Source organism: Berghia stephanieae, chromosome 3 (assembly GCF_034508935.2).
Source record: "Berghia stephanieae isolate SIO BIC M18660-M18661 chromosome 3, UCSD_Bste_1.3, whole genome shotgun sequence".
In the NCBI taxonomy this organism is placed as follows: domain Eukaryota; kingdom Metazoa; phylum Mollusca; class Gastropoda; order Nudibranchia; family Aeolidiidae; genus Berghia; species Berghia stephanieae.
The window spans coordinates 85,610,692-85,628,649 of NC_088362.1; the positions used below are offsets into that span (position 1 = coordinate 85,610,692).

Consider the following 17,958-nt stretch of genomic DNA (forward strand, 5'->3'; position numbering starts at 1 on the left):
TCTCTACCTAAATACATACCCACACATTTACTCCTACCAGACTTAAACCGACCACTCTCAACAACCCTCTCTCTCTCTCTCTCTCTCTCTCTCTCTCTCTCTCTCTCTCTCTCTCTCTCTCTCGCTCTCTATGTCTCTCACACAATATATATTTTTTTTTCTTCTGTCACTCTAGCGCTCCTACCTGCCCACTCTCTCTATCTCTCTCTCTCTCTCTCTCTCTCTCTCTCTCTCTGTCTCTCTCTCTCTCTGTCTCTATCACTCACTAATTTACTCCTTCCCTCCCTCCCTCCTCCTCCTCCTCCTCCTCCTCTCTCTCTCCCTCTCTCTCTCTCTCTCTCTCTCTCTCTCTCTCTCTCTCTTTCCTTTCATTTTGTCCGTTTATATATTTGGTAAAATGTACAAATAACCCGATCTATCTCTCCCTCATCCCCATCCCCATATTTAAGACATTTTTGCAGTACTCTTTATTACACACACGCACACAAACATATACATCTCTCTCTCTCTCTCTCTCTCTCTCTTTCACTCTCTCTCTCTCTCTCTCTCTCCTCTCCCCCACCCCCTACCTTCTCTTGCGCCTCTTCTTGCATCCATATCCAACACCCTCTCCAAACATTTACATTACTTCCACATTTCACAAAATGTGATATTTTGTGACCTTATAATATATTCATGTTTTGTTGTGTATCTCCTGACGAATGTCAAGGGCCAAAATGTGAGTCACATTTACTCACTCTCTCTCTCTCTCTCTCTCTCTCTCTCTCTCTCTCTCTCTCTCTCTCTCTCTCTCTCTCTCTCTCCATTTTATTGGCTCATTTAGGCGCCTCTAGTTTTTGGCTTATAACCAGTTAACTGTCATACTCCGGAAAGGCACGTAGTTTGGCTAAAATACTCATCCTTCAAATATCGATCAAAATTATCCTCATCTCCCCAAAAGCTCTCAAACCGGGGACTTCCGTATTTCATTGAACTCCAAGATTTGAGAATTTTTGTCAAGATCAGAGCCATTTTAATCGATGGATAATTCAAGGACGAGTTTTCTGGGAAAAAGTTTTAATACGCATTATTACGTTTCAAGTAATGTCTTCCACGGGCGGTCGTCGATAGCCTGTGCTTTGTTTTACTTTCGTTCTTCCCTGACCAATCAGATTGGTGATTTCAAAATTTACCACATTTTGTTTAACTGACAAAGAGGCAAAATAAAGGTTTAAAAAAAAAAAAGCAACTACCCCCCCCCCCCTTCAAAAGAAACAAAAACAAAAAAATCTAAAACTCTTTCGATCGAAGGAATGTCATAGCAAGATGGCCCCAATCGTTTTAACATCTACATAATATTTTCCAGAAACTTAATATATTTCATTGATCGTCAGTGTCTTGATAATTTTGCTAGACTTAAGTTCTTGAAGGGCATATCATAGACATTGCCACAAAGCGTGTGACTTTCTGCGATGACGTCTTAATTCCAGGTTTATTTGACTAATCATTTCCTTGATTGACGGGTTCACATGAGATAAATTTATAATCAAGCTTGTTTGTCAAGTCTCACGAAAGCAATTTACGAGACAGTGATCCTTTTATTAGTGTAATAAGATCAGTTTTACTTGTTATAACCGCCAAATCTATATTGGCAGAAATCCGTTTTCATGCTTTTAAATCTTGTCTTGATTTGATATCATGCGTCACTGCTTCAGAAGACGCCAGCCCATTATAGATGTAAATATGTGTATTGTCGAAACGATAATGCCATCTTAAAAACAGTCCATAAACTGGGTTTTGTTTTGTTTTGTTTCGTTTTGTTTAGGGAGGAGGATGTTTTGTTGCATTTTTGGGGGGGGGGGGGGGTATATTTCGGGGATTTTTTTTTGTTTTGTTAAATTTGTTTTTTTTTTTTTGGTTTTTGGTTTTTTGTTTTTTGTTTTTTGCTTTTTGCTTTTATTGTTTTGTTTTCTTTTGTTTTTTTGTTATGTTTTCTATGTCAACCAAACAAACTGTGATAAATGTTAAATCATCAATCTGATTGGACAGGAAAAAACGAAAGTAAAACAAAGCGCCCCGATCAACTGTCTACGGAACTTAAATGAACTCCCTCCCACGTATAGGAGGGTCATCTGCCAGTATAGCTGTACTCTGGAATAACAGTTATTTAAATTTTGGCCAGATAACTCGTCCTTCAAATATAGATCGATTAAAATTACCCCCCATCTTGTCAGAAACTCTCAAAACAGTGATTTATTATTATTATCCGTAATTTTTTAAAATTATGTTACCCCCCCCCCCCAAAAAAAAAAAACAAACAAAAAAACAACAACAAAACAACAAAAACAATAAACAAAAAAAACAACAAAACCTTGGAGTGTCACTTGATGGAAATCTTTCATTGGGATCCCTGGTCAGTTTGCTCTAAAGGAATATTATTTGATTTAGATAAAATTAGTAACATTTGTTGACGATAAAACATGAAAAAGAAAATAAATAAAAGAAGCCCCCCCCCCCCAAAAAAAAAAAAAGAACCCAACAAACAAACAACCCAAACAGAACAAAAACAAACAAACCATAAACAAACAACAACAAAAAAAAACGAAAACACACAAAACAAAACAAAACAAATCTTCCATTAAGGAAATATCTTTAACATGACGATCCCAACCGAGTAGAATACTCAGAGGGGAAGGTCCTACATGAATGGCATATTATGAAAGCTGGTGCTTAGATGCTATTTTTAGCGTCTCTGCTTAATCGCACACCCCGATTAATCGACACACCAACCCGAACTCCCGATGGAGTGCGATTAAGCGGAGTCGACTGTATTTGTATGTGTGACCGACCGTCTCAACAGGTATTTTGTCGGAATGGACTAGGTATTGGCCAGGAATATGAAACTTGGGTTTATTTTCTGTTCGTCATGGTAGAGAATAAATACATTTTTTTTACACTGAAAAAATACCCAAAAAATCAAAGTTCGTATTTCCTTTAATCTAATTCCAAATTCAGCTTTCGTGGCTCTGATTCACTCAGAATATAATACCGGGGCAGCGTGGCTCAGCGGTACGGTATTTGCTTCGTACCGAAAAGGTACCGAGTTCGACTACTCGCCTCGTTGTGTGGCCTTTGAGCAAGTCACCTCACCCTAGCTCACTTTGCGGTGCTGCACTGCGGCTGACGCCTGGGTTATTCCAGTCTTCCCATAGGCCATAAAGACCAATCTCCCCTTGGGGATGAATAAAGGGAATTTTATTTATATTTATTTTTTTATTTTTAATCTCGCTTTGAGAAGCTGGGTCACATTTTGTCATTTATTACGATACAATGTATTGCATTAAATGTTATTACCTTATTAATGCTATGCGTTTAGGTAAAATAATCACAATATCCGTTTATCAGATATAACGTACCAACACAGTAAACTATGTGCAATCTTCAACGTTTATAGTCTGATTGATATAAGTTAGTGAGAACTACTCATTAAAATGGCTGTCTGAAAACAATAACAAAGAGCTGAATGACGTCATTTTCATTATTTCTATACTATAAAACATATATGTACATGTAATATATACATATATGCTGTTGTTGTAAACCCTTTGTAAAGAATGCCTTTTGTCATAAGCTCATCATTTATGAATCATTTGTAAGTTTCGCTCTATGCGATTTCGTATGTTTTTTTTTATATTATCTATAATCTAGTTATTTCTTTCAATGCTTTCTTACTCTATTGAACACAGACAAGTTATATATACACTCAGCATTGTAGCTATTGATTAGATGAAATCGATTTAAGTGTAAACGGTAATCGATTTTGTTTTAACCAATTGATATTGAAAAGTTTTGTCAAGTACTGATTAAATATTTTATGTCCTGTTTCAATTAATGAAAAACAACATTGGTCAAATTCAATTAAAGTAGAGAGCGGTGGAGGCTGTCTGAAGCCTAGGATCGTGTAAATACTTTCGAAAAGGTGAAAATGTTCTTTTGTTTATTGTTTTGCAGACGAAGAGTATGTACCCGATACGTCCATTGTTTTTATTGTTCCCATTCGAAGCCGTTTCATTTTCACCTTTTCGTTAAAATTCAATTACAGAGTATATTACGTTAATAAGGAAGTACTTCGTGGCAGTGAAGATATTCTAGGCTTAAGTTTATCCCGGTTTCAGCATCGTAAAACGAATATCAAGCATTGCTGAATATCTTTCTGACATGGCAGTTTTTTGTATCGCTAAATCGCAAAATTTCACTGATTTGCATTGCGGTCGCAAAATCTGCAATTTTTTTGCAAAATCTGTAATTTTTTTCCAAATTTTTGCAAATTTTTGAGATTTTGCAAAGAAAAAAAAACAAGACAAAAAAGAAAAAAAGAAAACAAAAATATCTTTTTTTAAAGGCGAAAAAAAATGACGAATTTTTTTCTTCTAGTTTGATAGCTCGTGTAGAATGTGAAAGATAATTAATCAAGAGTAGTTTCTTTTTTACTATCTCATTTTTTTCTAATTTACTGGCGCTTACATGACCTTACATTTGTTGCGCCGTGAAACCCTTAAAAACAAACAAAGACTTTTCTCCTTCACGAACTAATTATGGGTTTTTAGGAAAATAAACCGCAAATTTATGCAATTTTTTGTGTGCAAATTTTGCTGTTTTTAGCTTTCAAAATTTGAGAATTTGCTTGCAAAATTTGGGAGTTTTTTTTCTGCAAAATACCGCCATGTCAGATCTCTGATGCAGATGCAAGCAGTACATCGTAAAGAACTTTCCATCAGTGCTAAATTGTTGGGGTTTTTGTATTGTGTTTGCTTCTTCTTTGTTTCTGTTGTTGTTTTATTTTTGGGAAAGGGGGGGGGGTGTTCAAAAATAATAAATTTATATCAATAATATATATTATATATATATATATATATATATATGTGTGTGTGTGTGGTGTGTGTGTGTGTGTGTGTGTGCGCGTGTTTCTGAGGACATGATAAATTGTCATAAATGCTGAATAACGAAAATGTTGCTGCTTGAAGCTCAAAGGAAACAATAACGATAAGTATTGAAATGTAACTTCCAATTTTATTAAACGAAGACAGATATTGTGGATGTTTATTGTGGTTTCCCTTTTATCAACAAAACACGATGATAAAGGGGAAACCCAAATCGTCCACAGTAACTGTCTTCGTTTATAAAACTAGTAAAAAGCCCGCAATTTCGCGGGGAATGAACTATTTCCATTCGATATTATACCCACCATTATATCCACGGTGTCGAGGAGAGGGAGGGAGAGAATTGTTTTGAACTGGTGGCGGAGTTGGTGCGGAAGTGCAAAGTGGAAGGAAGGGTGGTGATAGAAAGAGCGCACAGGATGGGTAGAAGAACGAGTGACAAAAGAAGGCCTGTAATTGCCAAATTCCTTGACTTCAATGACAGGCAACGAGTCAAGCTGGGGAGGAAGCATCTGCTTCCTGGACTTGGAGTAAGTGAAGACTTTCCGTCTGAAATCCGGGAGGCAAGACGCCAATTGATGGCGGATTTGAGGGCAGCCAAGAATGCCGGAAGAGACGCCTGGATAGCATACCCAGCCAGGCTGATTGTGGACGGCAGGGAAGTGCGGACAGTGAGACCGACGACGACAACAGATCGACAATAGGAAAATGCGCCGCGGAGCCACCTTTCAAATGTATCCTTTTGTGTTTTTAATATCAATGATAGTTTGGAAATGAAGAAAGAATGTCCTGAATTTGTTGAAAGTATTTATAAATTTGATGTAATTTTGTTAAGTGAGACGTGGACGAATGAGAGAAGTAATTTAATGTTAGATGGCTACTGTGAACCGTTCTGCAAACACCGCAAAAGAAAATCAAGGGCCAAACGGGATTCGGGTGGGTTAGTGTGTTATTTCAGGAAGCGTTTGGAAAAGGGTGTGTCAGTTGCAGATTGGGAGTATGAAGATGGTATGTGTTTTAAATTAGTTAAGGAACATTTTGGATGGAATGAAAGTGTATATTTATTATTTGTCTACATGAGGCCGTATGGATCAACGCGTAGCGATTTTGACGATAATGTAAGTTGTTTTGATGAATTGTTAAATCAATTGACAAAAGTGACCGATCAGGGAGGGATTATAGTAGCAGGAGACATGAATGCAAGGACGGCGGAGAGAGAGGATTGTTTGACTGTTGACATTAGAGAGAACCAGACAGAAGAGCTTTCGGTAGAGAATGTTTTATGTGAAAGAGATTTCTTATGTAATGACATGACAGTTAGACGTTTTAATAAGGACAAAAAAGTAAATGACTATGGACTGAAATTACTCCAATTATGTTACACATGTGACCTTGCAATATTAAATGGGAGAACAGGGGAGGATAAAATGAAGGGATGCACAACGTTTGGCAATAAAAAAGGGGAGAGTACAATCGACTATGTTATTTGCAATAAGCGGGTTATAGGAAATGTGTGTGGTTTTAACGTCCATGAAACAAATGAAATGTCAGATCATAAGATAATATCGTTTACTTTGAAATTAAATAATAGTGAGCATAGACGGGAGGTAAGTGACGGTTTAGATGGGGTTATGTTGACAAAGTGGAAAGAGGATAAGAAGGAGAATTACGTTACATTATTAAATACAGAAGTGTGTCAGAATAAGGTGAGAAATCTAATATATTTGGTACAAACTAACACAGATCCAGAGGTATTAGAGGGTAATATAGTCGAGTTAACAGATATTTTAACAGAAGCAGGGATAGATCATGTAGTTAGGATAGAGGGGAGAGGGGATAAACAAATGAAAGGGAGAAGAAAGAAAGCACCATGGTATAACGAAGCTTGTCAGATCCAACGCAAAGTATTCACTGAGCGAGCACATAAGTTTATAGAGACGGGGACAAGGGAAAACAGGACATTGATGTGTAAGGAAAGGAATAAAAACAGGAAGGTATGTAGGATTAACAAAAGAAATTACAGTCGCAAAAAAGCGCAGCATTTATTGGATTTAAGTAAGCATGAACCCCAGAACTTTTGGAAGGAAATAAAAAGAAATTCAGTAGCACGAAGAGAGCTGCCAGATATAAACTTCTACGACCATTTTAAAACTTTAGCTAATAAAGAATCAGGGGTTGGGGAGATGGGTAGGGCGGAGATTGCAGAGGTAGAAAAGGATGTGGGAAGGAATATTATAGATATAGACATTTTAGATAAGCCAATCGAGATGGGGGAACTACACAAAGCAATTAAGGCTCTTAAAAGCGGCAAAGCTACTGGAGTGGATAATATGTTAAATGAATTTATTATTAATGCAACTTCAGAAATCAAATTACTGATTTTATCGATTTTCAATAAGATACTGGAATTGGAATATTTCCCCTTGATTTGGAGTCAGGGTAGAATTGTGCCGAATTTTAAAAAGGGAGATGAAAGAGATGTGAACAATTATAGAGGGATAACAATAATGAGTTGTATAGGAAAACTGTTTACAAGAGTGATGAATGAAAGACTAAATGTATGGGTGGAGGGAGAGAATGTGTTAAACGAGGTTCAATATGGATTTAGAAAGGGAAGGAGCACAGCAGATTGCCATTTTATTCTACATGGAATTATCGAGATATTGCTATCTAAAGGGAAGAAGCTACATTGTGCGTTTATCGACTATGAAAAAGCATATGACCTTATTGACAGATCCGCATTATTTACAAAATTGATCAAATCCGGTGTGAGCTCAAAATTTGTCAAGCTATTTAGAAACATGTATTCAAAGGTTGAGCTGGCCACAGGAGGTAAAGGTCAACAACAATTTTTTAAAATCAAACAGCGGATTATTACAGGGTGAAAGCACTTCGCCACTTTTGTTTTCGCTGTTTGTTAATGATCTTGAAAGTAAATTAAGTGACGATTCCATAGGATTACAAATACAGGATATTACAATTAAATTGCTCATGTTTGCAGACGATATGGCAATAATCAGTGAAACAAAAGAGGGTTTGCAGAACGGTTTAGACTCTTTACAAGAATATTGCATGCAATGGGGAATAAAGGTAAATATCAGTAAAACAAAAATCGTAGTATTTAAAAAGGGAGGGAAAACGGAGCAACAAGACAAATGGTCATATCAGGGTAAAAGTATTGAAGTAATCTCGTCATTCAAGTATCTAGGCTGTCATTTTAGCGCATCGGGATCTCTTACAAAATGTACACAAGAAGTAACAAACTCAGCCAGAAGAGCACTATTTTCACTTAGAAAGTATTTTAACACTAACACAGAAATTTTACCACAGATGCAAATGAAACTGTTCAATAGTACTATCTTACCAATACTGAATTATGGGGCAGAAATATGGGGTTTAAGAAGAGCTGATCCAATTGAAAGATTTCACCTCGGGTTTCTTAAATCCATTCTATGTGTTAAGCACAGCACACCAAACTGTTTTGTTTATGGCGAATGGGGGTGTATCCTTTGCATATTGAAAGAAAAATGAAAGTTATTAAGTATTGGTTAAGTATTCGCCCAGGAAATAATGATTGCTCATTCACTCATGCAGTATACAAAGAACTTGTGCAATTGAATATTAATGAACCAAACACAACAACTTGGGTAAGCCTGGTGAAGCAGTTGCTGGATAGGAGTGGAATGGGCCATTATTGGGTTAAACAAAATGTGAAAAATGAAAATTACTTTCTGGCGGTTTTAAAACAACGCTTGGATGACATGTTTCTACAAGAGTGGCACGCTGAGATGTCGATGACGACGTCTGGACGGCTGTACAAACACATTAAAGACACCTTTGAGTTAGAACCATATATGAAACTGTGTAATAAATCTTACAGAGTTGCCATCTCAAAAATCAGATTAAGTTCTCATTTGTTTTATATAGAAAGGGGTAGATGGGGCACAAGAAAAGTAGATAGAAATGATCGTAAATGTCCTACTTGTGACGTAATAGAAGACGAATACCATTGTCTAATTGAATGTTCGAGGTATACGCATGAGAGAAGAAATTGCCTGCCGGAAAAACTGAAAAATAGACCAAGTATGTTTGAATTTATCAAATTTTTGAAATGCAGAGACAGTAGACAGCAAGGTGATTTAGGTAGACTTTGCTTTAAGGTACAGATCGAACACAAGAAATATTTACAAGTATAATTGTGGTTTCCACGGCAAGGAAAGCTTATTAAAATTGATGATAGAGGGAATAATGCGATTGTTTGTTTGTTTTCATTTGTTTTTGTCTGTTTAGTAACTGCAGTTCTGATACTAAGATGTGGTATATTATACAAAATATGACATGTTATATATATCTATATATATATATATAATATATCTTATATATATATATATATATAAGTATGTGTGTATGCATGTGTGAGTGTGTATTTGTGTGAGAAAGTGGGGTGGGGGGGGAATTGGGCATTGATATTAAAATATTGTATTATAGTTTACCATGATAAAGATTAGATGCGATTGCACAATTGGCTTATTATTATTATTATTATTATTATTATTATTATTCTCATGTCTCATGTAGTTCCATATCTGAAGCAGACGTCGGAGGTCATCTTCCGCCAAGCTGATCTATCTCTTGCCAATTCTATTAAAGCAGCGCCACCTTTCTCAGCTTCATCTGTCCAAGTTCTTATCCCTTTCAAATACGTTATTCTTTGTCTTCCTCTTATTCTTTTTCCATTCATCTTTCCAGTCAAGGCGAGTATTTCCAAACCAGGGTGGCGGATAATGTGTCCTAAAAATTCCATTTGGCGTTTGATGATTTTTGTTATCAGTGATCTTTTTCTGTTTGCCATTTCTAAAATTTCTTCATTTCTTTTCCTTTCCATCCATGACACCCTCATCATTCTTCTGTAAAACCACATTTCACTGCCTCCAGTCTTTTAACCATGGTCTTGTTTATGGTCCAGCTCTCACAACCATATAGCAGCACAGACAGTACATAGCAATCCAGGACTTTGATTTTTGTTTTCATGCTAATATTCCTGTTTTTCATAATTGTATGCAGCTGGTTGAATGCATTCTTCGCCATACCTATTCTTTTCTTTATTTCACAATCTGATTTTCCATTGGATGTTACATTGAAGCCTAAATATTTGAAACATTCAACTTGTTGTATTGTTTGTCCTCTGCTTGTTATTACACAGGCTGGTGGGTTATTATTTTTAGATACCGTCATACATTCTGTTTTAGATATATTCAGTTCCAGTCCCATATTTTCACTACTCCTGACTACAACATCCAGTAATTCTTGTAGTTCATGTTCAGATTCTGCCAGTAGAACCGTATCATCTGCATACCTCAGATTTGTTACATTCTTTCCTCCAATACACACCCCCTTCTTATGTTCGATATCTCTTAATATCATTTCACTATAGAGGTTGAATAAATCTGGAGACAAAACACACCCCTGCCTAACTCCTCTTCTAATAGGTGTAAAACTGCTTAGTTCGTTGTCAACACGCATTGCTGCTTCTTGTTCCCAGTACAAATTCCGTAATATTCTTAAATCTTTACCATCAATGTCCAAGGATGATTGAATTTTGAATAGTTTTTCGTGTTGTACTTTATCAAAGGCTTTTGAATAGTCGATGAAACACATATACAGATCTTTATTTACTTCAATACATCTTTCCATCAGCATTGATAATGTGAATATTCCATTTCTGGTACCCTTGTCCTCAACAAAACCAAATTGCATCTCCCCAATTTCAGGTCGTATTTTATTTCTTATTCTTAGTAAAATTATCTTCAAAAGAATTTTTGTGAGGTGGCTCATTAGGCTAATAGTTCTGTGTTGTTCACAATCAACTGCCCTGGCTTTTTTGGTAGTGCTATAAAAATGGATCGTTTCATATCAGTTGGCATTTTTCCTGTGTCATACACTTGATTTAGAAGGTTTGTGATGAATTCAATCCCCCATTCACCCAGGCCAGTCAAGGCTTCAATTGTTATGGCATCAGGTCCTGCAGCTTTTCCATTTTTCATGCTTTTCATGACGTTCCTAACTTATTATTATTATTATTATTATTATTATTATTATTATTATTATTATTATTATTATTATTATTATTATTATTATTATTATTATTATTATTATAATATTATTATTATTATTATTGTTGCTGTTGTTGTTGTTGTTATTACCAGCATTGATATCATAACCAGTGTATATAACCATATATATATATATTTTATTTTTTTTTCCCTTTTTGGTTCTTCTGTTTTGATGTGATTTGTAAGAGAAGTGTTGTATTTCACTTGTTAGGACCCTTTGCTTGTATCTTTGACTTCTAAGCGATTTCAATCTAAGTACACCGAGGGGTGCTCTTGGTGCCCTATCCGCACCATATACCTTTGCCTTATTTATCCTCAGGTGCCTTTGAGAAAAGTATACTTTTAGACTACCTTATACATTTTCTGTTCTTTCAATGCGTCACAAACGCCGTAAAATTCTTAAAACACAGAAACCAACCCTTGACATGGAATAATTGAAGTACGCAAGCTTGTTTCGCTCTAGACTATATCAGTACGGAAAATTACTTAAATGTTTGTGATATTCTAAAAGAGTCAATTATTTGTCTTTGGGAATTAATTCTGTAATTTTACCAAACAATACGTTAAACTAATATGTCTGTAACTTCTAGGCAATGTTCGCAAAATCCCATTCTTCTAGAACTTTAATCAACGATAGAAATGTGTTAAATAAGTGGTGGGCCATTTATTATGTTGGAATTTCCCCGAAGATAAAGATCACCCAGACCAAAGCATTTTGGAGCACCTAGTATTACTAAAAGTCAATAACTTTATTATCCAAAACAGAATTACCATGATATAATCCCTATCTTCTTAATTGTCAACGAATGGGATATAAGCGTGGCCCCCATTTACAAATACAATACTAGATATTATTGCTGCGGCGCTTCTGTTATTTTTACAATTATTATTATTATTATTATTATTTTTAAATATTATTATTATTATTATTATTATTATTATTATTATTATTATTATTATTATTATTATTTATTATATTATTTATTATTATTATTATTATTATTATTATTATTATTATTATTATTATTATTATTATTATTATTATTATTGTAAGTATTGGTGGTATTACAATGTTGTATTTTTATTGTTATTTATGGTATCATTTTATGCTTTGGTTTCATGTACCTTTTTTTCTCACTTTCATGTCTGTTGTCATCAAATTGTATGGATTATTGATTAAAATAAAAGTTATTTTTGTTTGTCTTATTTTGACTATGGAACTGTTACTTATCATAGCAGACCTGCCTACTTGAAATAGGAAAATGTAATAAGTAGTTTTCAGGGTAAATAACATCGTAGACATTTTAACTACCCTTAAAAACACCAGTTTGTCCTTATAATGCGTGGGGAAAAATATTAACTGTATGTGACAGCTCTGGCACCAGAACTTCGTTTTCAAGAAATGACATTTAATTAAAAACCTTTATTATATCCAGCCCGGGATTTAGCCGTAGTACTACGGGAATTTTCGTGGTAGTGAGGAGGTCTGTTGTGATGGGTATCAATTTATTTACTTATTTATTTTTTTTAATGAGAAAAACTGATTGCAAATGTAAAAGTGATGGTGATAGTGGTAGTGATAATGGTAATGGTGGTGGTGGTGGTAACGGTGATGATTGGGGTGTAGGGATGATGGTAATATTATTATTGTTATTATTATTGATATTCTTGTTGTTGTTGTTGTTGTTGTTGTTGTTCTTCTTCTTCTTCTTCTTCTTCTTCTTCTTCTTCTTCTTCTTCTTCTTCTTCTTCTTCTTCTTCTTCTTCTTCTTCTTTTCTTATTTTTTTATTTTTCTTATTATTATTATTATTATTATTATTATTATTATTATTATTATTATTATTATTATTATTATTATTATTATTATTATTATTATTATTATCATTATTATTATTATTATCATTATTATTATTATTATTATATTATTATTATTATTATTATTATTATTATTATTATTATTATTATTATCATTATTATTATTATTATTATTATTATTATTATTATTATTATTATTATTTATTATTATTATTATTATTATTATTATTATTATTATTATTATTATTATTATTATTATTATTATTATTGAACGTATTGATGTTCTTACGATTGTTGTATTTTTGTGTGGTGTATCAGTTTATTTTTTTGGTTCCATTTACCTTTTTTTTTTTTTTCCACTTTCATGTATGTTGGCATCAAATTGTTGATTTATTGGCGAAAGCCTAAGATTGAATAAACTTTGAAACTTTTGAAATTATTTAATGAGGGCAGATTGGTAAACAACGTTGTCTGTGTAAGTTGGTACATCCTCTGTTGATTTTTATGTGTGGCCCAACATGAAGTGTAAGCCGCTATAGCCTCTGACCCGTGACACAGCAACATATAGTGGTCCGTGTATGAAAACAGGTTGTGGTAATAAAATCAACTGCGAAAATAAACCTGAAGTAGCAGACGTGAGCAGAGTTGAAAGACGATCCTGGGATCGAGAACTTACCTTACAGTACAGTACTCTGATGATCATGTTTGGTGGCGTTTGGCACCGTTTTTATGCACCTCCACTGACTTTAAATTATAAAAGGAAATCAAATTATCTGTTTATCTATCTGTAAAAAATACATTTCTAATTTTCAAATCTTTCAGTAGAGTTGTGCGCCGAATAATTTTTTTTTATTGACTCAAATGGCACAATGTTCTCCACAAGGCTAGACTATATTTAAGAAAGGATTTTCAATTCCATTGTACTTATCTTCCAACAGCATTCTACATGTTTTTATATTTCACTTTCTAAACTGCATTACACAGTTCCTCCCCGCCTCCCCTCTTTTCACTTAATTAATTGCGCACCTTTTAGAAATATCTAGCATTCTGTTTTAATTCGTGCTTCCTTACACAGGAGCATACTAATTTCCTGCCAACCAATGTTTTGTTTATTCATCTTAACTACGCCACTACCACATTATCTCATTCATCTTTGGTGTTTCATTCATCCTGTTTTGTTGATAAAGGGGAAACCCGAAACGTTCATTTGATCTGTTTTTGTAATTAAATTGAAGCTTACATTCAATTTCACATGATTATTTATTTCTTCGAGCTTCGAGCAGCAACATTTACATTAAGTGAATACATTATACTGAGGATGTAGGAGCTTCCGGAATGTCTCCCCTTTACTTTACTTATGGAAAAACAAACATCCTAGCACCTTTACTAAGACTTATGACTAACCCTAATAGAAAAAAAAATATACTCCGATATCGAGCTAACCCTAATAGAAAAAATGATAACAAATTGAATAAATAAACGTCTGACAAAAGAACAACGGTGAAAATACAAATTTAAAGAATACTGGGGATGTAGGAGCTTTCGGAATGTCTCCCCTTTACTTAACTTATGGAAAAACAAACACCCTAGCACCTTTAATAAGACTTATGACTAACCTCTCGAGCTAACCCTAATAGAAAAAGCAACTCTCGGACTGCTTTGCACTACCTTTCAATACTTAACAAATCAAAATGGCGGCCGAAAATCAAAACAATTGTCAAATTAGGAAATTTTAAACTTTCACAAATCTATCAAGGTTTGTTCTAGCGTTTTTAAAATACTTCTATATAATGACAAATTGAATAAATAAATGCCTGACAAAATATCAACGGTGAAAATACAAATTTAAAGAATACTGGGGATGTAGGAGCTTTCGGAGTGTCTCCCCTTTACCTAACTTATGGAAAAACAAACATCCTAGCACCTTTACTAAGATTTATGACTAACCTTAATAGAAAAAAAATCCTTCGATCTCGAGCTAATCCTAATAGTAAAAAAAAGAATCAAAATGGCGACTGAAATACCTTCATGTGATCAAGTGAATAATATCACCATGAATGCCACGATTTGCTGAAAAATGCCAACACACACACATGTATACACCACACACAACACACACACACACAAACACACACACACGCACACAGACATAAATATACACGCAATTAGAACATAATACTACTATATAACAACACTGATCACCACTAAATCAACAACACAACGGAAGTAATAATAATACTTGATGTCATAAATAGATGACGCAAACTGACAACTTTTTACAGTGACGAAATTGGTTGATTTTGGGACTGTTTAGTGTCGTCGGTACGTATTTTATGATATCTGTGTGACTCAACGAACATTCAAACTGACTTTAAATTATAAAAGGAAATCAAGTTATCTGTTTATCTATCTGTAAAAAATACATTTCTAATTTTCAAATCTTTCAGTAGAGTTGTGCACCGTATCAATTTTTTTATTGACTCAAATAAGCACAATGTTCTCCACAATGCTTTATTTTTTAAAGAAAGGATTGGAGCTTACATTTCAATACTTATAGTTTTTTTTTTTGGGTCATAAATGCGAAAAATATTAAATTTTCAACACATGTTTTACTCAACAAGAAATTATTTTGAGGAAATGGATCACAAACAAGACTTGAAAACAGAATCATTGACCATCGATACTGATTGGAAATTTGACCTCGGCATGTTTAATCTGTGGGGTCGGGGTGGAGAGGGGGATCCTTCAAATGCAAAGGGATCGAGATTGATCCCTGGTGCAGTCTAGATGTTTTCTGACCCCCTTGTCCACCAAGCAGTGATTGGTTAGCTATGCCGTCTGTTCTGGCGAGAAGTACTTTGCGATAGACTACCGTCCCATCCAAAGGCGCGCAAGCAATTTCTATTGTCAGTTTCACGCTATAAAAACCGGGATAAACTCTGGTTCCGTGAGCTTAATGGTTCTGAAGGATGATGAATCTGTGAAAATGTTATATATTAACTGACGTAATCTGAAAAAATGCATTTTTAAAGTTTTGGCCAGGACGCTCGTCCTTCAAATATCAGTCGATTAAAATAACCCACAATATTATCAAAAGCTCTCCAACCTGGGACTTACTAACTCAATTTAACTAGTTAACAGCCGTACTCTGTAAAAACATGTATTTAATTTTCCTTTTCCAGAAAACTCGTCCTTCTAATATCGATCGATTTAAATGACCCTCATCTTGGCAAAAAAAAAAAAAACTCTCAAACTCGGACTTCACGAAGTATAGATAAGTTGATTAAACTGATTTGATGATAACATTGTATATTCTATCATTAGTGTGATTTCTGTTATAAAAATATCTTTTTCAAATTTTATCGAGAAAACATAATGTTTGACCCACCTTCTTAATATGGTTTTTATATTTAGGGAAAGGTATTCATGAAAAGTTAGATTTCAGTTTTTAACTTATGAAATTTGATAGTGTTGCTTATCAAAACTACGATAAAGCTAAAATTACGTGATTTTGTTTTTTTTGTTGTTGTAATTTTGTAATTGTTGACTTTGTTTCTGTCTGTTTTTTATTTTATTATTTTTTTTTAATTTTCGTGTTGGGGGGGGGGGGGTTGTTTTTGTTTGATTTTTGTTGTTGTTGTTTTTAAGTCTGTTTTTTTTTTCATTAATTACTTTATTTATTTATCTATTTAATTTGATATTTCTTGATTTTGTTTTTTAATATATATATATTTCCTTTTTTGATATGAAATACCCCTAAAATTTAAATCTTACAAACGAAACGAGCTCTTCAACGTGCTGAAATTGAAGCAAAATAAAAATTGAAATGCTGGAAAAAAATGAAAATAACTGGAGTTTGAGATAAATAAATAAATAGATGGAAAATTTAATTAATTAAATAAATAAATAAATAAATAAATAAATGTTCAGGAGAGCTACTTACCGTTATAAAATATTGAAATGAGGGAAACACAACTAAATAATTGAGAATAATGTTATTAATCACAAATGATCTCTTTCATTCTAGTAAAGATTCAATTGAAATAACGCAATTCATTCCATCGTATCCTTCAGACCAGTTCCAGTATGAGAGAGGGGTGATATAGATACCCGATCACGCCCCTGGGCCTATTTTTGATTGGTTGATGTGTGAGCCACGGTGAGATCTGCCATGTCATTTGCACGAGCAGAAAAGTGTCATTCACTTTATCACTCCACAATGCAGGCGCGTATTCATTACCCGCTGTATCAAAGCGGTGCTATAATATTGGGATGAAAATATCTTCCTGAAGATAGCGAATGCTTGAAACAATATTGTAAAAGTTGAAGAAAATTATGCTTAGATTATTTTATGAATAGCTCCTTATATATATATATATATATATATATATATATATATATATATATATATATATATATATATATATATATATTATATATATATATATATATATATATATATATATATATATATATATATATATATATATATATATATATATATATATATATATAAATGTAAATTTTCTCTCACATTATTCTTGCCAAGACGATTCGTTTCAGTGTTCCCACCTCATCAGTCGGCATAATCCATTTCTTACAAATGGATTATGCCGACTGATGAGGTGGGAACACTGAAACGAATCGTCTTGGCAAGAATAATGTGAGTGAAAATTTACATTTATATATTAGCTCTAACCACCATTATCGAGCACTTTCGTACCTACAAGTACCCACCAACACTCATAAATATATATATATATATATATATATATATATATATATATATATATATATATATATATATATATATATATATAAATATAAGGAGATATTCTTATCATTATTATTTTAATCCGATTTGATCCAATTGTCAACACATCTATAGGTGAAAAATTGACCATTACTCGACGTGCACTTAATTGCATATATTATGTACCCGTTGGCCACAATCAATAATAAAGTAAATAAATTTGGCATTGCGTCAATAATTTTATCATCTCCCCAAAATATGTATTCTGTTGACCCGATACCAACAGCATTATTTTTGGAATCCGAAACTAAACCTGTGATATGAATTAATTTAAATGAAGTGACTAAAATAAAATAA

General features: G+C 33.6%; 1 protein-coding gene across 1 annotated transcript in view; it reads right to left on the bottom strand.

The window, feature by feature from the left end:
• LOC144968691 (UPF0764 protein C16orf89 homolog) overlaps positions 1-16,936 on the bottom strand; it is a 73,239-nt gene extending 56,303 nt beyond the window's left edge. The window contains exon 1 of the mRNA XM_078907276.1: positions 16,792-16,936. The gene's annotated coding sequence lies outside the window, so the exon portion shown is untranslated. The remainder of the gene's footprint in view (positions 1-16,791) is intronic.
• Positions 16,937-17,958: the final 1,022 nt, after the last annotated feature.